General features: G+C 40.3%; 1 protein-coding gene across 1 annotated transcript in view; it reads left to right on the top strand.

Moving 5' to 3' along the window:
- Positions 1-5,368, top strand: part of CHP1 (calcineurin like EF-hand protein 1) — a 69,024-nt gene that overhangs the window by 23,368 nt on the left and 40,288 nt on the right. The gene's annotated exons all lie outside the window — the stretch shown is intronic.

Raw genomic sequence — 5,368 nt, 5'->3', positions numbered from 1 at the left:
GCGCCTGGCGTCGCCTGGCTTCCCGGGGAAGTACCCGGACGACCAGGAGCTGCGCTGGACCCTGACGGCGCCCCCAGGCTACCGCCTGCGCCTCTACTTCAATCAATCAATCAATAAATAAATAAATAAGTAAATAAATAAATAAACAAGTTAAATGAACTTCAGCAATATATATTTTATTTAATATGTTCAGAGTATCATTCAATATGTAATTAGTATTTTAAAATTATTAATACAGCTTAACATTCTTTTTTAAAATACGTTTTTGAAATTCAGTGTGTAATTTACACTTACAGCACCTACCAAATGCTATAATCATATAAAATATCAGGTAATTTATTCTTTGTTTTCCAGCTTTATTGAAGATATGATTGATATATAACATTGTGTAAGTTTAAGATATACAAGTGATTTTATAGATTTTATTGCAAAATGATTGCCACAATGACATTAGTTAACATATTCATCACCTCACATAGTTAACTTTTTTATATGTGGTAAGAACTTTTATAATATACTCTCTTAGCAACTTTCAAATGTATAGTATAGTACGGCCAGCATAGTTCAGTGGTTGAGCATTGACCTATGAACCAGGAGGTCATGGTTCAATTCCCGGTCAGGGAACATGCCCGGGTTGTTGGCTTGATCCCTAGTGGGGTACATGTAGGAGGCAGCTGATCAATGATTCTCTCTCATCATTGATGTTTCTATCTCTCTCTCCCTCTCCCTTCCTCTCTGAAATCAATAAAAATATATTTTAAAAAAACACACACAATATAAAACATATAGTATAGTATTGTTAACTATAGTCACCATACTGTAGATTACAGCCCAGAACTTATTCATCTTATTACCATTACTCATTCCTCCCATTATCTATTTTATCTATAATAATAAAAGTGTAATATGCTAACTAGACCAGACAGCCAAACGGCCTTCCAGACGTCATTCCGGATGAAGCCACCAGGGTAGGAGCCAAGGCAGAGGCAGTTAGGGGCAATCAGGCAGGCAGGGAGGCAGAGTGGTTAGGGGTGATCAGTCAGGCAAAGTGGTTAGGGGTGATTGGACAGGCAGGCAAGTGGTTAGGGCGATCAGGCAGGCAAGCAGGTAAGTGCTTAGGAGCCAGCAGTCCTGGATTGTGAGAGGGATGTCCAACTGTCTGTTTAGGCCCAATCCCACTGTGGGTTCAGGCCTAAACCGGCAGTTGGACATCCCACAAGGGGTCCTGGATTGCGAGATGGTGCAGGCTGAGCTGAGGGAACCCACCTCCCTGCATGAATTTCGTACACTGGGCCTCTAGTTTTAATATATTATTTATATTCCAATTTTATCAGTTCATCCAATCTCCTTTATAGCCCTTTTGCCCCCTTTAATAACAGAATGCAGTCTGGGTCAGTTGTCATGTATCTTTAGCCTTGTTTAATTTAGAATATTTGCATAGCCTTTGTTTCTTTTTGTGGGTTTTATTTTGTTTTGTTAGTATTTTTTTTACAACGTTGACTAAGAATACAGTTGTCCCCACCTCATACGCACTTTCTCAAATATGAAGTTTGTCTAATATAAAACTGGGCTGTTGATATGCTTCACTACCTAATACACTGCCTTCAAAGTACTGAGTCAATATTTATTGATTTGATTAGGTACCTTTTCATGAATAAAGTTAGTCATATAATCTTGTTTTAAGTAATCGCTAACAGTCTCTTCCTGGTTCCTTGTAGCTTGTCTGTATGACCCAAAGGACTTTAAGAAGTTATGTGGTTGCGAGTTCTTAATAATGAGACTAAGTATCAGTGAGGACACTATCACCTAAAATGCCTGGAGAAATTTTAGAACTCTAAATTGAGAGCAAAGGAATTTGCAGGTTGAGAATTTGTATACTCGGTAAATCTGAGTGATAGAGGAACACTAGCAGCCAATTTATATGAAGGCAGGAATATGAACACTGAGACCTGCTCTTTCAGATTCATGTTGGCCATGAGTAATCTGCTACCCTTCCTCATTTTCTCCCATTTCTCTCCCTGAACTGCCCTGTTTGTTTTAGGTGTGGTTTTTCTACTTCTTCTTTTAGCTCTTGCAGAACATTGAACTTCTCCAGAGAGACCTTTCACAGCTATGTTTCAGATCTTTTGCAAAGAAAAGTAAACCCTAAAGAGTCATTTTGCCAACTTTTTTCAAAGTTCCTCAGTCACCCTTGATTATTTAAAGAAGCAGCTTGTGGAAAGTGTTTTGGAAGGCCAAATCACCTTTGTTGTGACTGCAGTATCGTCCACCATCCTACCCAGGGATCTGCTGCTAAGGACAATAGGCAGATGTACATGAGGAAGCTGAAGTCCACACTGGGATGCACTGCTAGGCTCTTAGCAAGCTGCACCTCTGCTTCTTGCTCTTTCTAGTAAGATATAAATATCTAGCTTACAAGGTATGTTTTTTGTCTAGTCTTATGCAAGTGGATTGTTTTTTTATTCTCACTTGAGGATATGTTTTATTGATTTTTAGAGAGAGGGGAAGGTATGGGAGAGAGAGCGAAACATTGATGCAAGAGAGACATCAATCGGTTGCCTCCTATTACATGCCCGGGGATTCAACATGCAACCCAGGTATGTGCCCTGACTGGGAATCGAATCCACAACCTTGCAGTATACAGGATGATGCTCCAACCAATTGAGCCACACTAGCCAGGGCTGGAATCTTTTTTTTAAACTATGTGATTTGAGCTCTGGCTGGTGTGGCTCTGTTGGTTGAGTGTCATCCCGTGCACTGAAAGGTTGCCAGGTCATTTGGTCAGGGCACATGTCTGGGTTGCAGGTTCAATCCCTGGTCAAGGGTATGTGTGGGAGTCATTCGATGGATGTTTCTCCCTCTTTCCTCTCTCAAGAAAAATCAATTAAAAAAACATATTTTAAAGAATGAGATTTGCCCCATCGTTGTGGCTCAGTTGGTTGAATGTCATCCAATGCATGCACTGGGAGGTCACTAGTTTGATTCCCAGTTAGGGTACATACCAGGGTTGTGGGTTTCATCCCCAGAGGGGGCCATGCAGGAGGCAGCAGATCAGTGTTTCTATTTGAAAGTGGAACATTGGTATGTAGTCAATTTTTTACTGTTGTTATTAACCCTCACCTGAGGATATTTTTCCATTGATTTTTAGAGAGAGTGGAAGGGATGGGGAGAAGACAGAAACATTGATGTGAGAGAGACACATCGATTGGTTGCCTCCTGCATGCCCTCTCAACCAGGGCCAGGGATCGAGCCTGCAACCAAGGTAGATACCCTTGACCAGAATCGAACCCAATTACCTTCAGTCTATAAGCCAACATTCTATCCACTGAGCCAAACGGGCTAGGGTGGTATTTAGTTACTTTTAACTCAGAGACATTATGGCAATAAAATATATACTTATTAACCTGTTTGTTCTAGCATATAACTATATAACTCATATCTTATTTCATATTACTTGATTCCTCAGATCTTACTTTTTTTAAATATATTTTTTATTGATTTTAGAGAGGAAGGAAGAGGGAGGGAGAGAGAGAGAAACATCAGTGAGAGAGAATCATTGATTGGTTGCTTCCTGCAAGCCCCCCACTAGGGATCGAGTCAGCAACCCAGCATGTGCCCTTGACTGGAATCAAACCTGGGACCCTTCAGTTTGCATGCTAATGCTCTATCCACTGAGCCAAACCAGTTAGGGCAGATCTTACATTTTTTACAAGATACTGCTCCATTAGTAGTATAGCTACTTTTAAGAACTAAAGATTATTCTTTAGAACAATGGTCGCCAACTGGTGGTCCGTGGACCACTGGTGGTCCTTGAGGTCCAAAAGGTTGGTAACCGCTGGTCTAAGGAAACGTTTGGAGCAGCAGTCGCCAGTCGGTGGTTTAGAAGGTTGTACCTTTAGCAGATCTCTGATCTGTATGTCTATAAAGACCTTCCATGCTTCATCTGATCAATGAGACACACAAAGACTGGCATTTATTCTTAGGAACCAGGCAACTGTTCTTTCCAGCACTGCCCTAGGCAAATAACTATGTCACATGGGACATTCTTTTTTAATATTAAAGAACATTCTTCATTTATTCAAATTTTAGAATTATTTCTTAAAGGATTATTGAGTGGCTTGCAGTACAATAAAAATGTTTTTCTCTGATTACCAAAAAGAAGCTTTTTATACAAAAAGGTCTTTCAAAACATTGTATGATGAAAAATGAGGAGGAAAGGGTGATCTATCCAATTATGAGGGAATAATAGAATCATGATACAGACACACAATTATGCTTTTATATTTATACTAGAAGCCCAATGCATGAAAATTCATGCAAGAGTAGGCCTTCCTTCCCCCAGCTGCTTGCACCGGCTTCCCTCTGGCACCCGGGATCCAGGCTTTTTTCCTTCAGCCACCAGCAGGCACCCAGGACCCGGGCTGGCTTCCCCGGGCCACCTACAGCCCTAGCTTCTTCAGGAAGGACATCTGGAAGACATCCAGTCTAATTAGCATATTACCCTTTTGTTATAGAAGATTCATTGGAGACATGCTTAAAAGTTTTAAAGAGCAAGATACAATAGAAACAGACTCATACATACAAAGAACAGACTGATGGTTGACGGAGGGGTGGGGGTTGGAGGACTGTGACAAAGGTAAAGGTATTAAGAACTACAAAATGGTAGTTATAAAATAGTCATGGAGATGTAAAGTATAGCATAGGGAATAAAGTCAATAATAATGTAATAATTACAGGGTGAGGCAAAAGTAAGTTTATATTGTAAGTGAAACGGAGTTTATTGTTTATTAATTGTTATATTTTCGAAACAAGCAACTGTAAACCTACTTTTGCCCCACTGTGTGTATGGTGCCAGCTGGTTATTGAGATATCAGGGGGAACACTTTGTAAAGTATATGATTGTCTAACCACTATGCAGTACACCTCAAACTAATTCAAAAGAATATTGAGTGTAAACTGTAATTGAAAAATAAAAGAAAGTAAATAAATAGCCCTGCCCTATGTAGTTCAGTGGTTAAGTGCATCAGCCCAGGCATTGAAGGCTCACAGGTTGGATTCCGGTCCAAAGGCTTGTGCCTGGGTTGTAGGTTTGATCCTTGACACTGGTTGGGGCACTGTGGGAGGCAACTAATCAATGTGTCTCACATCGATGTTTCTCTCTCTCTCTCCCCCTCTCTCCCTCCCTCCCAGCCTCCCTTTCTACCTCCCTCCCTCCCTCCCTTTCATTCTCTAAAAATCAGTGGAAAAAATAATCACTTGTGCAGTGTGTTCACAATTATCCAAACAGCATAGAAAAATTACTGGAAGAAAATTTATCAATGATGGTTGTAATTGATTGGTAGAACTAGGACTGTATTTTTTTCTTTCT

The sequence above is a fragment of the Myotis davidii genome, unplaced genomic scaffold, assembly GCF_000327345.1.
Source record: "Myotis davidii unplaced genomic scaffold, ASM32734v1 scaffold46, whole genome shotgun sequence".
Classification (NCBI taxonomy): domain Eukaryota; kingdom Metazoa; phylum Chordata; class Mammalia; order Chiroptera; family Vespertilionidae; genus Myotis; species Myotis davidii.
This window is presented reverse-complemented; position numbering and strand designations above follow the sequence as displayed.